This window comes from Pempheris klunzingeri, chromosome 4 (assembly GCF_042242105.1).
Source record: "Pempheris klunzingeri isolate RE-2024b chromosome 4, fPemKlu1.hap1, whole genome shotgun sequence".
Taxonomy (NCBI): domain Eukaryota; kingdom Metazoa; phylum Chordata; class Actinopteri; order Acropomatiformes; family Pempheridae; genus Pempheris; species Pempheris klunzingeri.
The window spans coordinates 10,795,870-10,817,292 of record NC_092015.1 but is presented as its reverse complement, the minus strand read 5'-3'; the positions used below and the strand labels follow the sequence as shown (position 1 = coordinate 10,817,292).

Genomic DNA, 21,423 nt, shown 5'->3' with positions numbered 1-21,423 from the left:
CCATAAACCTAACTTAAACTTGACTCTAAGTGCGGAGGGCACCGCTACAGGAAACAATATCTGATGGGTGGAGTAATGGCATCCTAAACAGAGAATGGAGTCACACTCCCTCTGCATGTGTTGCAATCTGAGCTTAACTGTTCTTTATTTTGGTAGCCAGTCTGCCCACGTGTGCATGTGACTCCATAAGTTGTTAAGTGAACTAACCCAGCAACAGGACTAGGCTATACAACCACTTAGTTGAAGAATGAATGAGAGCCGCTGCTCAGCGACAGACTGTTGTTCAGAGAGCTAACTGTTGCTCTAGTGTGTCATCTAGTGGTCCTGAAACTCAATGCTTTGTAGTTCTTTAACAAAAACTAAAAAGGCTCCTGCAGCACATGTGCATTACATGTTCACTGAGTTTAGTTCAGGTATAAACTTCAGTAACAACCTACAGTGAGTTAGATTCTAGTGTCTCCAGTCATTTTGTCATGGTATGTGGCAACAAACCAAATTCTTAGAAATTCAGTTTATTTACTCCTATAAAGAATGTAGGCACTTCCTGGACAAAACATTGCCAGTGATTATAATCTTATAATGAGTGCCAAAAGAGAAAGACTTTGAATCAGTGCCCCGAGTCACATGTGTGATACGTTTTAGGGAACAGTAAAAAAAGAAAAAAAAACGAGATTTTGAACAAGACAAAGATTCTGCAGCCACACGAGCAGCTTGTCCTGTTTGTTATGTCAGTTATTATGTTCATCTTTGTTTCAAATGGACTCAAAGTAAAGCTGATGTAAATGTCAATAGTTTTGCAGATACTTAGTCATAAACCAAAGTATGGAAAAATTCAAATTTTGACCAATGATGGTGATTAATGTAAAGATAATGGATCACCAAAGTTATTACAATTCACCCTGAGGTGTACTTGAATGTGAGTGCCAAATTTTGTGGCCGTCAGTCCAATAGTTGCCGAGATATTTGATGTTGAGCCAAGCAAAAACAACGACCTTCTGTGATACATTGTATGGTATATGAAGACAAGTGCATGTGCGTGTACATATGCACAAATCTCACACTGTTGCATTTCAGCATGCTGTCTCATTATTCCAGATGCTGGAAATGCATTGGATTCAGCGATATCAGTCAAGTCAATCTGGGTATTTTGGCTCAAGTGAGCACAGTGATTCTGTTCAGTCTACCATGTTGTGCACATGTCCTGTAATTTGTCTCCTATCTGATTGGCAAGCAGGGTGTTATTCTGTGTAACTGGAGACCAGAGCTGGGAGTCAGTCAAGCTGGTCCAGGCCACAGCTTACTTTGGTTTATAACAGGGAGTAGGGGTTCATGTTAAGCCACACACTTTTTTTTTTTATCACAGTTCTGGGCTGTTTGGTTGGAGCTCCAATGGCTAGCATGGGTTTTGTAGGTACAGGTAAGACAGGAATGGGTAAGGTGGGCTGCTGGGGCATTGCATGGATCATGAAAACAGACAGGGAGACTGAGGCTGAGAGGGCGAGAGCGGGCGCAGCAGGGAATGTGCGGGGAAGCGTAGCACTATGCTCAGAGCCCTTCCCTGCTCTCAGTGCCAGGGCATTCCACAGTCTACCTCCCTTCCCTGCCTCAATGACAGAATGATAGATCTGCTTTATCTGCAGATGAATTCATAACACACAGCTAGGCATGGAGGGAAAGCCAAGGGGATAGGGAAGGACAGGCAGGAGGATGTGCAGAGAAAGAGGGGAGAAAAGTGATGGGTGGTGGTACACATGGCTTCGCACTCCTGGTCAATTTGGCATAGTACGCTCCTTTCATTCCTTTCGAAATGCAGGCTGGCAAAGGAAAGGAGGACCTGGAGCTGGAGAGGTAGAAAGGCATGAGGGTAGCTCTCCTAAGCTTTTTCCATCTCACTCTTTGTATTCAAATAGAATTTTTTCTTCTCAGATTCAATAAATGCACTTTGCTCTATATCTTTATAATTCTTAAAATATTGTCATGCCAGTTGCCAGGCTGTATATGCAGATGTCTTTATTTGTCACTATCTCTCCTAAACTTCATTCAGTCATTCAGTGCTATCTCAAAAAATGTGTTTGTCAGCTGTGAATGTAGTGGAAAAACTATTTGATGGGTGGCATAAGAGAGGATAGACTGATAGAGGCGAACAGGAAATGAGTCAGGGCCAGAGAGACTGACCCTCTCACTCTGGAATTACTGGGGACAAGGAAAAGTAATCTGACAAAGATGTGTGGAAACTGTCGGGGTGCAAAGTGTATAGTGTATATATACACATTTACTATTTGAAGAACTACCTGTATAAAATGTATATTCACATACTTGGTGTGGTCCGACAAAATTCAAAGTAGATTTTCCCCTCCTTTTATTTTGTGTGAAAACCTTAACAAGAGACGTGCCAGATCAGAAAACACTCCTGTGACGAAACTGTCATATTTTTTGAAGGCACAGACAAACAGTCAGTTTTGGACCTGTTAGACAACTGTCTATAATTAGAGATAAAAAGGGGGGTATTTGCTTGTCCTTTTGGCTCCCGCTACAGGAATTCAGAGGCTTGTTGCTATTAGCAGCTGGAGACAAAGCTGGTTTCATTGTAAGAGAATAAAAAGCAAATCTGGGGGTATTTAGGCTGACTAAATACAATAAACTCACCATTGGGCTGTGATGGGAAACAGGTGAGAATGAGCCAAAGGACCACAGGAGCTCCGCTACAGTATGATGGACTAGCTACCGAAGACCATGCAGAAATTGTGTCAGTGAATTTCCAAGTAATTTCTTCTCATTAAGATTTTCGTCCTTTCCACTGACATTCAGATGTGTTTTCTCTATCGTAACATTTCATTATTATAGGAATCCCCAGTAAACGTCCAAAACAACCCTTTATTCCATGAAAAGTATGAATAAGAGTGTTTAATACTAGTGAGATTTCAGCTGGACTATTGGGTGGGTAAAAAATACTACACAAACCTCTAAACTACCAAAATGGTACATTGTTAAAGTTTACACATAGTTATTCATCTGTTCATTGATTTTTGCTATTTGGAATAACAAATATCAGAAGTACATAGGAAGAGATTTCATTTTAATTTCAGAGAGGTTGTTGTAAGTTAAGTTTTCTCATCTACGAAGACTTTTTTATTTTTGTGCTGACTATATTTTATCCGTAAATAGAGATTGTTACTCAGCGTTAACATGTAGTCCAACAAGCCCAATCAGAATTTACCAATCTACTAAATTGCTTGTTTCAAAGAAAACAGTAAACACTATGAAATTATAAGTGGTCATGGATATAGATTAGCAGTGATTACTTTATGCTCTTAAGGGAACTGCTCTGTGATCAGTCAGACATTAAAAGCTCACTTTCCTCTTTTTGGAGACTTGAGAGGAAATGTGTTGCATGGACTCAGTTTGACTATTTATTTGGATTTTACACATGCAAGGATAGGAAGGGCAATTTGTTAACTTTACGAGTATTCAATGTCTGTAACCTCAAGCACATAATCATGACCACGCTCTGCCAAAAAAAATTGATTAAACCAGAGCAATGTTTTAAATTGCAAATATAAAGTTATAAAAAAGTTATTAAGAGGAAACATTGCCTAAACGAATAACAATAGATCTTCAAAATGTTGTTGAAAGGATTTGCATTCTGGGTGGGGTGCCTTTTCTTATTTACTATCTAACAAAGCCTCACCACTAACTTTAACCTCCACCTAATTCTTTTTCGGAGCCGCGTTGCCTAGATCTGTAACGTTGACATAACTTATCCTGTAGTTCATCATACTGTCATTTCATTTGTGGTGTCGATTGCAGTCGAGGAATGTAATATTCCCACAGTCTCTCAGTTTATTGTGTATCTTTCATTGAATTTATGAGTTTGTCCGGGCCTATACTCCACCTGATCATCTGATGTGTGATAATACAAAATCCCATGTTTCTTTTACATTAGAACTCACAGAGAATGTTCACACACATTCATCTTACGGAAGAGAAAGAAATGAGGAAGAGACAAAAAGCTGAAAATGCATATAAATTGCTCCAACTTTTATTGAACTAACTGCAATAAATATGAACTATACCTTTTTGGTTTTGCAACTTCCCAATGTAATGTGGTTCTAAGTGTATAAAACATGTGAGAAGGTGTATCCCTTCGCTTAACCATTGAACGTTTGGTGACCCCTAAACATGTGACTTCAAGAAGTGAACCAGACTGTGGGTTTCGGTGGCTACGGTTGTGAGGTCAATGTCAATTCATGATGCATTACATTATCCTAAGTGTGAAGATCATGCTAGAGATGCCTTATCCTTGAGAACTGGTGAACTTATCATTGCAATAACACAGGGCGTGCGCTGCCGTCATTATGGTGATGCTGCTGTGTGTAATGTACCCATAATCACTTTAAACGATCTGTTCATTTGTGTAATGGCTGTTTAAACTGGAGCTTGTGCCTGTAGATTTTTGAAATATTTTCCTAAAGTATAGGAAGCATGATCTAGCTAGATAGCAAAAAAACATAGAAACCAATTTAAATTTATTTACAAAAGTTATCATTAAGGCTGAAGAGTGGTCTACACTAAGGTCTGGTCTCCATAGAGTACCTTTTCTGTAATGACTCATCAAACACACACGCAAACACAGGCATGTATACACAAATTATGAAAATACTTTGACACAGCTACCAGCTGGGACATTATTACAGAAGCAAACTCCGATAAAAAAGGTCTTTTCTATTTGTTCAAAATTCCCCTAAGTGCCTAAATAATTCATGTAAGATTCAAATGATTCCACGAAAAAAAAAAACTACAGCTTTTGTAAACTCCATAATTTATCATCTGAAGCAATAACATCGAACCACATTAATGTACAGTAAGTGCTGTAAAACCACGCCGTTTGAATCAATGCAGTATATTCAGAATTATGTTTGTATATGCATTAATGTTTACCACTGGTCACTGAATGTGAGTTATGAGTAGCACTCTTTTGTTGCTGTCGGAGTGATCAATGAACATAGGCTGATTTTCAGAGTACAACTCACATGCATACACCCAGAACCAGAAATACATTTTCATATTGCACAAAAAAAGCCACTCAAACACAAGCTAGGCATCACTTGGAACGTATGGTGACCTACATATATGGAATACTCCAGAGTCCTTGAAAAGACACAAAAAATGTAAAGGGTGAGTGCAAGAGAGAGAGGGGAAAGGAAAGAGGAAAGATAACAAGAGAATAGGCAAGGCAATATGTATTGAGATGAGAGCCCAGTGGAAAACAGAGGTAGAGGTTTGTGTGTGTGTGTGTGTGCAGTGCACAGAGGGATGCAGTATATTGGATAAGAACTCTTTGAAAGGGAGACGTACTCCACCAGTGTTAATCTGGCCTGTATCTGTATTCTACTGTCATGCTCTCCGCTCTCATCCTCTCCTCTCATTACCTCTGTTAATCTGTCTCTACTCAACCCATCCTACACCCCCCCTCCTCTCTCCTGTTCTTTTTTCTCTCCCAGGCATCCCAGACACTTTCATTTCCATTTCACACTCAGTGATTTTTATCTTTTTGTCTTTATCTGTTTTTCATCATATTTTGGGGAGACATTTGTCTGTCTCTGGCTTTGTTTTTTCTTTTTTTTATGTGGCCAACCAATCAGGGAAAGATGAATCATTCAATGGTTGATGGGGCTTGCTTGTCTTTGTTGTGCGTCATCATTCGTTGGGGTCACAAAGAGCGTCAGTGTTTTTGATTATTTCTACATCAAGCTGGTTAAATCTGAAAAATGTGTCTGCGTGTGAGAGAGGTATGTGGCTGCCCTCTGGGTTTAGGTTGTTGTGCCTGAGCACTCTTAACTTCTCCAAAACCTCAGTCTTTCCTGGTCCACACAACAATGTGAGACCAGTGTTTCTGAATGTTTCCACTTTGGGGACCGCTTACTACAGGTTTGGTTTTTGCGTGTAAACAGTGCTGGCTCAGGGTTGACAGAAGTCCCAAAGCCAAGTGTGATTGAGATCTTAAATGTGCAGTGTGTAGGATTTAGGGGGATCCTTTGGCAGAAATGGAATATAGTATTCAGAATTACATTTTCAGAAGTGTATAATCACCGGAAATTAAGAATCATTGTGTTTTCATTGGTTTAGAATGAGCCCTTTATACCTACATAGGAAGCACACCATTTTCCATGTTACTACAGTAACCCAGACTGGACAAACTTAGCCTTTTACATTTTTACGTTGAAATGGCAGCTTGAATTTGACGCCATGAATGCACCGGTTGGAAGACAATGAAATTAGAAGAAGACCTGTTGTGAGAGAGGTTTGAGAACCCAAGCTTAGACAAATGGAGGATCATACTTATTATTTAGTACAAGGAAAAGCACAAGAGCGTGAATGCTCATTAGCCATCGTAGTGTGTCCCACGCACATGGAAAGGGAGGGGTGAGCTGAGGCTGAAAATGCAAACTCATCCATTTGATGCCACTAGATCCCACAAACTGCACCTTTAAGGGCATCTCCCACAAATACTGATTGTACTGTCCAGTACTTTAATTTTCTTTTCCCCAAATTTCAAAATCTGTAAATGAATGGTGGCGAAAACAGTTTTAAAGTTAACTGCTCACATCAATTAGCGTTAGCACGGATTCGCCTTATCTTTGCTGAGTCTCAATGCAGTAAACACTTACTTGAAGGCTACAGTCACTGCAAAATCAATAAATGAAAATTAAAAATCAATGCAAAAATCAATGCAAACCTCATGGATATTTACTGATGTTCTTGCAAAACTATTGTATGTTGAATTGTACCCTTGAAGTGCATGTGTGTTCACATGTATTAGAGTATCCTCTTAGTTGTTTTTGCCAAGTGGCGTTATTGGTGTAAGAGATGCTCAAAAACATTAGTGTTAGCAAGTGGGTGTACTCCTTCTAACTGTTATGATCTAGCGCTCTGCAGATCCATTTATAGAATATATTTTGGGCCTAACTAAACAAGATATACCATATCTGATTTCTCACATAGCCCAGCCTACACAGGACATTATGAAAGGAGGCTTTTATTAGCACATTGCCATGAAGAAGTAAGCAGGGAACACACAGCCAGCAGCTATTAACTTTGTCGGGCTCTATTCATGAGCAAGTCCTCCCTTGAAACGTCTCCTCTAAATGTCTCTCTGTCCTCAGAGAGGCCACCATTTCTACATCCATCTGTGGATACGCTGCCTCAGCATAGACACACTCACACAAACACACACACATCCATCTTTAAACACGCTGCATCAGCACGGAGACATGACACAACAACATCAGAGCCAAAATACATACAAGGGCATTCAGGAATAGCCTCCGACCACATGCAATCATCTCTGTTTCACCGTTTGGCACCCTTCATTCTTTCACTTCTAATCCTCCACTTAACAAACCATTGACGTTGCCTCAAACTAGAACTCTTTACATGCAAATCTTATCTCCATATATGACTGAGACAGTCATTGCATGTATATGTGCCTTTGCATGTGTTTTCGCACGTGGCTGGAGGGCCCTGGACGTTTAGGCAGACTGAAGGTAATATCAGCATGTTTGCGTGCTGAGTCGTGATGTCCCATTGCTATTGCTGCTCCTGCTGCTCCTGCTGTTGTGAACAGAATATCTAATCAGTTATGGCCTGATCCTTTCCTGTTGGTCTGTTTCGCCCCCCTCCCCACCAATATAACTCCTCGTCTTTCTCCAAGTATTCTGATCACCTTCCCTCCTCCTCCCCTCTTTTTTTTTAACCTCACAGTCTTAGGACTGCTTCTAAAGCACAGCGTTTGTAATTCTTTGAGAGTGATGCGGTAAAACAAACATTTAAATTAGACTGCAGACAAGTAAGGTGTAGAGGGGTGGAGGGAGAAGTAAATGGAGAGTGGGAGCAACGGACCATTAATTCACTCCTGGACAGCGAGTCGTCTGCCAACTTGTTCTCCCGCTTTTGTCATTTGGCAGCGCCATAAGTCTGTCTACCACTGTCTACCCTTTCCTCCATCTCCCCTTCCTTCTATCTGTCACTGACCCAGTGCTCTTCATCTGATCTCAGGAGTTCAGGCGCTATGCAGTTGCACTTCTGAAGCATAATCCTTCAATTTCAACCCTGAACGCATAAACACACACATTGACACAAACACCAAACAAGCACTTACTCTCTACTGCATTCACCCACACACACAGTGACACACACAAACTGATGCCAGTAAAACACAGAGAGTCCTTTGAAATCATAAGCATTCACCTCAGGTAGGTAATCACGTTAGAGTGGCTTCGGTGGCGGGTTAATGGTATTGCAGGCAGCAACAGGCAGAAAGTTAGAGGCTGGGCAAGTTTCTCGCTGCGATGTTATTGGTCATTGTGAACTGATCATGTATGCGAGTGCCGTTATGGAAGCCATTACACGGTAGCTCTCAAATCATGATGTAATGGAATGAAGAAATTAAAATGGAACAAGAGAGAGTTTGAATGATCAAAGCGGATACAAAGGGCGGAGGGCTGTTATTTTGGACTGAACATACTATATGGGCCGGCGTGATGGTTTTAGCGCTGTCTCTGGTTTGAACCCACAGTGTGGAGTTTAGATTATGTAAGTATTCATACATGAGTTTTCTCCAACAATCCAGAGACTTGCAGGTTAGGTTAATTAGCAATTGTAAATTGCCTGTAGGTGTGATTTTGAGTGTGAACAGTATGTTTATTTATACTAACAATGTGAGAGACTGATGACCACTTCAGTGTGTAACCTCGTTCTCACCCACTGAGTGTTGTGATTGGCTCCACCCACCACCATGCAAAGCATATGCAGGTACAGATCATTGACATACGTATATGTCTATATGTAACTCTGTCTTCTAGTGTTTATACTTTAAGAGATAAGACTTTATGTTCACAACAGCAAATACATTTTCAGAGAAATGTAACGCTACTGTGACTAAATTTTCAGCCATGCTAGCAGCAAGGCTGCAGGTTGTTCACACACTCATTGTCCCCAGAGGATGAATCCTACCAACTTTGGTTCGGATTTTGAATCCTGGTAATGTCACCATTAGGTTGACATTTGTTGTTTTGAATGAAATGTGTGAAATTCAACCAGATAGACTTCCATGCAATTCTTGTCCCCAAAGGATGAATGTACTAACTTTGGTGATGGTTTAACTTTTCATGTGGCACCATGTCAATTGTACTTTGTTCAATACCTGCAAAACTAACCAACCTCAGCTGTAGTTTGTGTTGCAACAAACTAAACTAAGATGGTGAACATGGTAAACATTATACATGCTAAACATCCAAATTCAGTCATTGTATGCACATGAGCATGGTGGCGTTAGCATGTAGCTCAAAGCAAGTATAGCCTAGTAGAGCCTCTAGCAGGACCCTGGACTCTTGTTTATGGTATGCTGAGAAAGTTAAAAGTGATTTGCTGTCTCACCAAGCAAAGAAAAATATGCTTGTTGATATACAATTTGTTAGCAAGCAAGTCCAGCTTGATTAATGCAACTAATGCAACTGAAGAAAATTATAAGCATATGATTGTAGACTGTTGCTAACATTTGTTTTTGCCAAGCAACCTCCGTTCCCAAGGGAGTGCATTAAACAGGGCTCAACTGAGTATGATTTCTGTCTCGGCATCTGTCATTAGCAAGTTTGTTGTTTTATTTCCCCCCCACAGTTATAAACATGCATTCATAAATTTACTCATTGCCCCCATCACTCACTCCTTTAATTAGAAAATAATCAGAGCTGGATGAGAGGTTCATTAAATCTCATCCTTGAGAGCCATCAGCCACAAACACAGGAGTGGGGTATTTATCACGGTTATGAAAAGAACTCGGATACCTCCTCTCACTTTGTTTTCACTGCTGAGAGACAGAACATTGGTAAGGAGGACAGAATCAACAGACTTAGACAGTGAAATGACATGTGATGAAGCCAAAGAAAGAGAGGATTTAATGGGAAGGCGCAATAAAGTGCGAGGGTGGGAGGGAAGTACAGAAAGTGAGGGAGTGGGGGAAGGACGGGGAGAAAAAGAGAGAGAGATCATTAGAGGAGCGCTAATTAACAGAAACCACACTGTTTAGCAGCACTTTGTCTCCATGCAATATTGATCCATCATGACCATTATGCAGTGGATGTTTTTTGCTGCTTTCTGCGTGGGTTTTCTCTTTCCCCCTTTCTGCAAAAGTTAATACATCAACTCTGAATCACCGTCTTACAGCAACCTGTAAAATCCTCTTGTTTTTTTTTCCACCCTGAAACTGCAAGTCATGCAAGTATGCAGCAAAAGCAAAAATAGCTGTTGAATGACCCAAGAAGCCAATTTGGTTGCAGAAATGCCTGCATCTGTGATTGCATCATCATGACATTAAATATAAGGTAAACAATGTTATCCCTGCAGAGACAGGCAGACAGACAGACAGACAGACAGACAGGAGGGTGGTGTTAACAAGCAGATTAAAGCCAGAGAGGAAAAGAGACTGTGCAGAGCTGAAATGGAGTGATAGAGAGACGGACGGGTGCATGATATGGTGTGACATGGACAGTGATGGACAGATGGACAGGAAAGAAGAAGCAGAGAGGTGGTGCATGAATGGAGAGAAAGTAATAACAGGGGGAGAGCGTGGAACACGAGTCGTGTCAGGCGTCTGCTCAGTGCGCTCGAGATTGAAGAATGTCTGTAATATCCCTTTATTGTTATAGTGCATGTCGCACGGCTTGCTGTTGGACATTGTGATTCTTCAATAGGGCTTTAACTGGATTACAGCGGTATCAGGCTCAGCCATCAGAGAGAGATACAGCAGCTGTGTTGTGTTGAGTCTGCCGACAGCACGCTGTCTGTCACCGTGATGTCCCTCGCTGCAGCTCTCCTCATATTTGAAGTCTAGACCGTGCTACATATCACAAAATATGTGATCTAAGTGACACAGGGAGTACAGTCAGATCCTTAGTGTTCATGCAAAGAAATCATTGAAGCTTCAGCGTAACTTCAATTCAATTTTTCTCACATTTTCTATTTGAACTTTGTGTGTTCTTTTTTTCGATTTTGGCTCCTTTGATATACAACGCTACTTTTGTGACTACATACATTACGGCACGTGGCAGCGGCATCTCTGACAACGGACGAGTCCATTGTAAGAGGTTCAGGGAAGGTGATCACCCTGCCCAGTGTCACCCCGCTTTTTGCTGAAGTGGTACAGGCCGACTTTGATCAATGTGGATCGATGTGGATGAGTGTGCAGCCGGAAGGCGCGCCGTGGAGAGGGACGGGGTGATGGCCCTCTGCTCTGCCGCTTAGTCTGTGTGTGTGGGAGGGAATTAAGACATACTGTGTCATGCTTTTCTACATGATCTATCGCACTAACAAAATATATCCTTAACCTACAAATGACACGTCTCAGTCTCTGTATCTATTCTCTGTCTGTCTCTCTGTCTCTCACTTTAGCACTCTTGTGTGTCTGTAACGGGAACCGGGAATGTGTCTGCTGAGTGGTCCTTTGTAGTGGTGAAGCCAAGCTCCTGAGGGAAAAAAACAGTTATTTAAATGTGCTGAGTTAATTATTTGTGCTGAGTATTCTTGGATGGAAAATGTGTTACTTCAGCATGAAGACATCAATAAGTCAAAACATCGCACATCAAACATAAACATTTTCCATCTTTTCTATTGTTGTCCTTGTTTTCTTTTTTCCCCAACGTTGTCAGAACTCATCACGAATACCCAAGGCTTCAGTTTGAGGATTTTCCAGCTCTGCAGTTGTTGGCGATACAAAGGATTACTTGCTGCTGCTCTGTATTACCGTTATTTCCCTTTGTATTTAGCTTTGATGGTTAGTGTTCAAAAAGAGGAGCCGTGGCTATGGAGGAAAATTGTGGCCATTCCCCTTCTGTGTGTCTGAGTGTGAGTGTGTGTGTGTGTGTGCCTTGAGAGTGTGCATGCATCGGTGTGTGTGTGTGTGTGTGTGTGTGTGTGTGTGCGTCTGTGCTTGTGGGGGGTATCATCACTTTATGGAGTAATGAATGCTAATCCTCTCTTATCTGCTTTAACCTCAAGGCAATGACGCTAGCTGCTGATGCCAGTACAGTGACACCCTTCATTGGAGGAGAATGGGATTGTGCGTGTGTGTGTGTGTTTGTGTGTGTGTGAGTGCAGAGATGTACCACATTTACATGTAAGGAAAGATGTCTTTACTCGCGTCTGACAACTTTCTCTCAGTTTTCTCACTCCTTTACTTGGCTTCAGGGCGTGGTCTCGTGATTATCTGCCACGTCCCCATGACTCATCAGAAGTAGAATAGGATACAACATTCCAGCCCTCTGACTCTACTGCATCTGATCCCGACTCGTTTCATCAGGAGTGCAGGAAGAAAAAAAATTGTCATTTGAGACTAAATCCCTCCTCAGATCATTTCACAAAGAGTGCACATTAAGAATGTGCAGTCATGTGGCTGTGTCTATGTTTGTTGAGTGTTGAGTGTCCACTCACAAACTGAGGGCAGCACCCTGCATGTTGCCAGCGGCGTCTTTTGTTTTCACGTTGTTGCCACTCAGTGTAGCTGCTAAAGATCACAGCGCAAACCAAAGGCAGCTGCTGGTCTTTGTCAGCAAGCATCTTTTGTTCATTCACAAGGACAACTCTATCCTCCCCTTGTCTTCCTCTCCTCACATCCTCAAATAGAGATTCAGGCAAACAATTAAAAAAAATCTTTTTGCGTCTTGATGAAGACTTACTGACAATAGTTGTGGAGCAATGTAAGGAGATCGTGGAAATAGGGGAACATCGAGTTATAAAAAAAAGGGGGAGGTTTAGGTGTAAAAAAAAAGAGTAAGAGGTCTATTCCCAGCAGCCAGTGAGGGCCATACATCAGCAGAATGAGTGTTACAAAGATGGGCAGAAAATAATTAGGCCTAAAAGCTGTTGAATCCTGTGTGCCTGTTCACCAGTCTTCCATTAAGGCTGTTTTAATGGGTCTGCTCTCTGCCTGCCTCCTTGGCACAGTGAATGGGAGATAAAACTGAATTAGACTAAACTTTAGAGATTGTGAATAGAGAATGCTTAGACTGAGAGTGAAGGAGAGATGTAGGCAGAAAGAAAAAGATGAACACATAGAGGATGGAGGAAGAGGGTTAATTGAAAGAGAAATAGAGAAGAAGGGCCAGATCTCTGGGGCTGTGGGGTGGCCTCCCTCTCTTTACATCACTATCTGTGTGTGTGTGTGTGTGTGTGTGTGTGTGTGTGTGTGTGTGTGTGAGTTCGTGCATGCGTGCTGGTGAGTGTGTGTGTTTGTCTGAGGGGAGATAGTGTTGTAGACCTAATGAGAACAAAGCTAATTAGAGACTTTGCCTTGCACAATTCTACAATGACGTTCCCACAGGAGCCAGGACAACACTTGCCACCTATACCGAACCCTCCAGAGAGAGAGGGGGAGACTGTTCATTTTAACTATTTTAATCCTCCTTTTCAAGCAGATTTTACAAGCAACCGAAAACTGAAGCCCTGGCTATGTGACTGCAGCAGGGTCAGTGAAAAAGGCAGAGTGAGCAAGCAGAGTGAGCTCTGCTGCTGACTTGGTGATTTTGACATTACATTTAATCCCTTTACTCACCACCAACTTTATTTCTCCAATGCTAATGCCGACTTTTCTGACTAAGAGGATGTTCACTTTCAAAGTCGTTGGCAGCGGATACTTTAGGTATGACTGATCCTGATTTGTCAAACCCCAAAAGGTTCTGATGATCACATGATATACAGGCCTACATTCTGTGGCCCAGTCTTCAAGAGCAAATATATATAAATAGCCAAGTGCTTGAGACTGACTGTTGAGGCTTTTATGCACAGTTTTTGTAAATCAGAAATTCTGCAGACTGCTCAAGGCAGTAACCCATAATTCATACATTGTGATATTAAAACAGCAATGACAAAGCCTAAGCGTAAAATAAAAGACCCATAAACAGAACACATGAGGAGTTGCCTAAAAGAATTTCCCTGGAAGTATAAACGAACATGTCACCAGCAAAGTGACTTTCAAATATGTTGATCTGGTACAACAGTGCTGTTTTGCTTACAGTCAGGGAGTGAAGAGCAAACACTCCACCTCATTAAACTATGTCTGGAATTTGATCCTCAATTTACTGGCCACAGAAACATCTCCGTCCAGGTAATTTTACTTCACAAAGACCGTTCCCGTTCCTCGGATGGTGTTTGGAGACTGTAAGCTGCATCCTTGCATTGTTGGCACCTCCCATTAGTGTTGATATTGTGGGTCATTTAGAGGTAACTGTGATGGTGGGTGTGTAGCCATTCTGCCACAGCTTTGTTGACACTTCGGTTCTTTTTTGGGAAACGTGGGAGACGTCGCCACTGTGAGGACATTATCACGGAGAATAAGAATAACACTTACAACTAGGCAGTCAACCGTCATGAGCGTTTTATGAATGTATCATTTATCCCTTGCACAGTGGTGGGGGGAGGTTGGAGAGAGAAAGGCTGGACAGTATATCACAGCATCAACATATCACACAAAAACACGTTCTCAACCCCAAGAAATGAAGAAATTGTAGACTTTCAGTTGCATGTCCTTGGATATGGACAAATAATCCATATAGCCTATAGGCAGTCCACATGCAATGTTAGACCACACATGTTGGCTGGCCTGGCATTTGGCATTTTCTGGTTCCTGCTTAATCTTTACCATTTTCATCACTATTTTCTGGCATTTAAATGATTTATCGATTCAATAAAAAATGTCAGTGGAAGGCAGCTATTCAAACCAGCGGGCAACAGTGTCATCCACAAGTATTATATTGCTGTCAAATTTGCACTGACACATTCAGGTAAATTCAGAAATCTTACTGCTGCTGAAAAGTTTGGCAACAGGAGTGGAATATGAAGCCTCTTAACCTAATTTCAACCAGATTTTTAAATCAAAATAATCTGATTAAAAGATTAAAATGTGTGGTTTTCAAATTAATGTGAATAAATGTTTCATGTCATAAATTACACACTAATTTTATTTTCCACCGCTTTACTGACCGTGACTAAAACTGATCACCACCAGTAAACATGCGTCAAACAGGTACCACTTGAGCCAGACATTACTGCCATGTATAACAGTGGATGACAAACAATTTTGCCCCATCATTAACTTCCTGTACTAATGATTTTGTACCCGCACCCATCCAAAACATGCTAACACACTGTCAGACTAAGTACTTAGTAGTGCTTTTGGGGGCTGTAATTGGTGTTTTGGCTAATTGAGCACTACGGTTAAAAGCTTTCTGCCGACTCTGCGTCATTTGTGACGTAGAAGAGCTCCACTGTCTGGTGCAGTATTTTTTCTGTGAACTCATCAGCGGTTTTATTCCGGTTTCTTATGTCTCTTCCGTTTATCATTGTCTATGATTCTTCTGTCCACATATCTATCTTTGTCGATGTCTCAAAGGCTTATCCCTCTGCCCAGTTAAATGAGGTTTTAAGGCCATTAACTGATCTAGGCTGTTATACTAATGCACCAGGGGTGTTCCAGATTTGATAAATGATTGGAAAGAGATAATGAGACTTATATAGACATCTAGTATTAGCAGGGACACATAGAGAGATGGAGAGAGAGCAGATAAAGGACACAGGACTTTTTTCTCTGTTGACTTCAAAGAAAAAGACATGTTCAGGTGTACTTCCTAACAATGTTGCATAATGGGCCAGTGGTTTGCAGCTGGAGTGTATTGGTTAATAAGTGCTGTATTAATGTGTGTGTGTGTGTGTGTGTGTGCGTTTGTGAAAGAGAGAGTGTGTATGCTATTGGCCAGTCTGGCAGCACTCTCAGTCCTCAGACAGGCTGTTCTTTGTGCTGTGTCTGATGTCATAATTTGTCTGACGTATGCTTGCCAACAGGAACCCTCGGTCAAGAAAGCACAAGCCCGTGTGTGTGAGCGCATATATGCTTGTGTACTCTCATCACGGCCCTCATCCAGACGGCACTTTCTTGATTGATGGTCGTCTTTGGGAGCAGGAGGGGGAGGCGGTGCCATTAGGAGAGAATTAATAATGCACGGGGGTTCGGGACGGTGGCTGTCCAGACTTGAGCTCTACAGTTGTCACACTGGTCACGGTGCTCAGTGTGCAGCAGCAGTCACGGTCTGAGGGGAGCTCAGACACAGCGTGAGCGAGAAGAGAGAGAAAGAGGGAATGCGGAAAAGATCAGAGGCTGTTGGATTATGTGTGGTTAACTTGGAATGAGCCATTCTGGATGGGTAGATTAAAAGATCATTCAGAATCAATGGGTGATTACGGGAGTGTACATGCAGAATGGCCTAGTGGAAAGCAACGTGCCATTCAGCCCTCGGAGGATGTAGATGCGTTCTAGCAGAGACACTGCTGAAATCACACAGACAGACTGCTTTGATTAATATTAATAGGAAAAGCACACTCTGCACCTGTCTCTCTCTCTGTTTGTCTCCCTCTTTCTGTTTTCGTACCTCTCTCTGACTGTCTACTTTCCTCTTTTTCTGTTCTTGTTTTTGTCTCTGCTGCTGGTCCGTGAGTGGAATTCTGCCACGGGTTTTATTCGCTGGAATTCCACAGACACATCCTTCAGAGAGCTGCCAAACTACCGCAGGCAACAAATAAGACTGACGGTTTAAGGGTTTGATCATATACTACCACAGAACAAACACACACACACACACACAAATAGTAAGTTAATTAGTTCATAAACATTTAACTCTGAGTGCCATGACCCTTAGTCTGGCATATATGGTTGGAAACATCTTGTAGGGAGAAAAGACGGACAAAGTGCATGATGAAAAAATAGGAAAGAATCAGAATAACTGTGGTCACAAAGAAAACGAGTGACTGAGCAGCAGTATGTGAGGTTATCTTTGTGGTTACTGTAGTGAAATAATGCTGCTGGATTATGTACAAAACCAGAAATAACTGTTTAGAAGTTATTTTATGCTGGATGATAAAGTTTGTGTCCAGGTATCAGGAAGAAACAAAGAAAGAAAGAGAACAGACAGATAAATAAAGGTGATAAATGACAATGATGGCATACTTTCAGCATAAAGATAAAACCTCTATATTTTCTATAATCATCTCTTTGCCAAAACTGTTGTCTGTTTCTTGTAAGGCATTATCTAGTGTACAATCACAGATTCTCCTATCATATTATCCTTTATACCACTATGCACACCACTATCCTGTGCTAGCACTATCTAGAACTTTCACTGATCGCTGAAAGTTAAATGAATGTGAACATGTATTGATGTTTTTGATCATTTGGTCATGTGGAGTATAATGGCTGCCTGATAAAGTGAACATGTTTGCAAGCAGTACACATCTAGCAGATAGGATGCAACCTTAATTTAGAGTCATGTCTCTGGTCACCTGATGAATGAGTGAAAGTCTGATGTTTGGCCTCCTTTTAGCTTTCAAAGTCGAGACAAACTCCTGAGGACAATATCTGGCTCCTTAGCAGCTAATGGCTCGACTCTATTCATCAGCTAGTTGCTAACTTTGTCTGCCTGCTATTTGGTGCCGGCCAGGTAGGGTAATTCTCTGTGGGTTTATTATTATGACATACTCCTTTCACATTACACATAATCTTTCAGTCACTGTTGATACAAAAATATTAGAGCAGCTTTCACACTGTCCAGCCTTACTGTTGTTTTCGTGAACGGCCTTGTTGACGTAACCTTGCCATAGAGGATTAGGTGATACTGATTAAAACCATGTCGTTGCTGAAGTCAGAAGCAGCCACACGTGTGACACCTGAAACTGCAGTGAAAATGCGGCAGTGGTAACTGAGGCACAGTAACTCAAGGTTAGGACATGTATATGTGTGCAGGTGCTTATGTTTAAGCATAGTTGCAAGTAAATGTATCCACATGGGATTTAATTTGCTTTATTTTCCCCGCTATACTGATTAATAAGCATCAATAACATTCTGCCACCACAAACTATTTGTAATCCTAACACTAAATAACAATGACTTGTGTGTGTGTGTGTGTGTGTGTGTGTGTGTGTGTGTGTGTGTGTGTGCACTTTACGTATGTGCATATGCGTGTGTGTCCAGAGGCTGAAATATGGCTGAAAGATATCTGGTGTAATGAGGCCAAGGTGATTCATACATGCAGAATGCTCCATTTCCCCAGCACGTACATGCACACACAGACACTTAAGAGTGGAACTGTGACAGCTGGTTCACTCTATTTTCATTGCTTGCCAATTAAAAGCAAGTCAAACTGCCTGGGAAACAAAATTTGGGTTAAAATTTCATAATCTGTACAGTGATGACAATACTATATTTAGATGCCGTTTACTAAAACCTTACTATGACATGCAGAAAGTGTTTTGCAACTTTGAATGAAAGAAGAATATAATTTGCTTGGTGCAAAGGCTCGCTGTGAGAACATGAGAAGGGGGAAATGGGAGGGAAACAGGCAGAGAAGAGACATAGAGGAACACTCAGTGATGGAGAGCTTGTGTGCAAGACAGATGCAGTCTGTTAGCATATTAGCATCTCAGCGGAGGACAGGCAGACAGGTGAAGGCGGATCAGAGTCAGCTTGAGTGGAGTCTTGTAGTCATACCTTCTAGCCAGAGGGAGAACTGCTTTGGATCAGACAGGATCACCATTAACCTGTACTGACACTGTTTAGACAGCAGGGAAAACAGGAGAGAAACCAGGACATTAGAATTGCAGGCAGTGATCGGTGGGGACTTGAGGCTCACGCAGGATTGGATTGTTCTGACAACAACAACACAGCAACAGATAATAGGGCTATTGGTGAAACACGGGGATGGGGCTATGTCAAGGCGCTGACCTTTCTGAATGAAGCTGATAAAATGCATATTAATCCTCATCACTACAAGCATAATAATTATGATTTCACTTTCAGCCTTATGATAGTACCTAATCCAGATAATGTGTTTGTTCTCCGAGGAACAAAACGATCTTGCAGTACTTCTTTCAAAAACATATCAGCAAGGCCAGACATCAGACAGTTATCCAAATCAGACCACACTGTACGTGATTCTGCTTAATATTTTACACTGTGTTAGTGTGCAGTGACAACCGATTGAGTAGCCAGATAATCACATTAAACTGGTCCTGCCTTTTAGGAAATGAGGGAACCAAAACCATCAAAAGAAAAACATTCCCTGACAAAGCTTTTTTGATCCATCGTGATGTATTCAATTTCCATCTAGCTTTGCTGAAAGTAGATTCTAAAAATCTTGTTTTCAGTTTGCTGATCCAACGGCTGAATATTGATTCATTAAGCATGAAATATTCTTTAGTTTGATGCTAATGGTTTTATACAAGGTTTTGACAGAGAAATGTTGCTGCTCAAGTCAGAAAGGGCATAAAAGGTATTTAATTCCAATAACAGACTTTTGTCCACTGCGGACGGCTTAAACAAGTTGACACATTACCTTTTAAGTTGATAAGACAAATTAAACACTCGCCTATTTACAGACATGGAATAAAATTATCATTCATTTTAAGGTTGTGAAAATTCTCCTTTACGTCTATTTTACATTCCACTCACTCCATACGCCGTTCACCGGCTAGTCGCTAACTTTGTGTGTCTGCTCTTGGGTGCTGGGTTGGCAGCATACAGTGGGGTTTATAGAGCTTCTTTGCGTAAAACAGCTGCCTGCTGTGGCCGAAAACGACATTATGGGGCGCTGAGAATGAACACAAACTGCTACGTTGCAAGCCAGAAAACCAGAAAACAATGAGCTGAAAGATGCTAAAAAAAGCTAGAGTTTAGTGAAAATTCCCTTTTGGGGTCACTATGAGCGATGCCTCTCAAATGCCACATATCGTAGTCGTTTCAGCTTTTGTTGACATTGAAAATGAGTGTTTGGGACTTTATGTAATGATAAACTCTGTATTGTCTCTCTTTCTCACACACACACACACACACACACACACACAGGGCTGGAGTCAACAAACCAAAGTCTAGTTACCCGGAGGGGATGTGCCCTGAAAATCAAAAGACATTAACCAATTAGTGCTGATCAATAGTCACAACCACACAGGGACGAGCCAGACTAGGAGCACGGTTAATGTGTGCCTCTAGGCCAATCGGCATGCTGGGAGTAATATTGCTCTTAGCTTCCAGCCAATGAAAATGCTGGAAGAACTCTTGACATTCTGCTGCTCTCCAATGCAAAGTACCTTTCCTGCTGTAGCCAGGCAGAACAGACTGCACGGGGAAATGAAAGGGAGAGATGGAGAGATACGATGGGACGAAAGGAGAGGAAAGAGGGAAGGTGGGAGGAATAGAGGAAGTGTGCGAGAGTGTATGTGTTAGGTTGTGAAAGCAGGTGTCATAGTGCGCCGCAACGGGCAGCAGGTAATCTCAGTGAGATAAGCAGTAGCATGACAGCCAACCTTTAATTCCCCATGGGAGGCGGTACTGTGGAGTTGCCGCAGGGTTGGTCTCCCCATCCCCTGGAAATAGATTTATATAAAGGAGTAATGGGATGAGATGGATAGAGGATGCGTTTTGATGAGGGAAGATTGAGGCGAGAGAAGAAGAAAGAGTGAAAGCGTCAAAGGCAGAGTGAGGGTTGTACATCTGCTTTGCACATTCTGCACACATACATGAACATGTTCACGTATACAGATCACAGCGGCACCACTGCAACTCCACTGCTCTGTATTCATGATAAGGAGAACAAATATCAGCATGGGGCTTGGGATGTATGGGGGATCGAGGCGGGAGGAAGGGAATGAAGGAGAAAGGGGGAGTAAGAAAGAGGAGGAGATATCTAAAATATTACACCTATCCGGGGGAGTGTTCAGTGGAGCAGGCATTATGAGAGCGTAAATTACATTCCCTCCTTCTCCCCTTGGGCTGCCGGCTGTTGGATGAATATAATCACCAATAGCACCAAGCACCCAGACACACACTGCACTGCCTGTAAACACTAGCAGAATATTAGATGGGGTGCCATGATGTGTGTATGTTTATTGTGACAGAAGTTTCCAATCATGTATCGATCCAGCATTGGTTCTCCAGCCTGTTATTTTCTGGAATGATGTTAAGTATTGACACTTAAATTTGTCTAAATTGGGAGGAGATCAATAGTGATTCACTGGGCCTCATGAAACATCCAGCATCAAGTGGGACAGCTTCTTAGGTGGTTGGACGGAGGAGAGCGTGGGCTTTCGCCACAAAAAACCCCACAAACCTTTGAAGAATCAATTAGAGCTACAGTGCAGAAGCAGTTCTAGCAAGTAAACATATAAGGAAATAATACTGTTATACAAAGACATGTGGTCTTGACCTTTTTGAACCTGAACAGGTCAAACACTGGAGTTAAAATGATTTGTCGACTGATTGATTATTCAATCAGCAAGGAGACTAATCTGCAACTATTTTGATAAAAAAAAATATATCCATATTATTAGCGGACG

At 41.7% G+C, this 21,423-nt stretch overlaps 1 protein-coding gene across 5 annotated transcripts in view; it reads left to right on the top strand.

Moving 5' to 3' along the window:
* The window catches only part of LOC139199558 (muscleblind-like protein 1), a 53,754-nt gene that overhangs the window by 14,586 nt on the left and 17,745 nt on the right, over nucleotides 1-21,423 (top strand). The window lies entirely within an intron of this gene.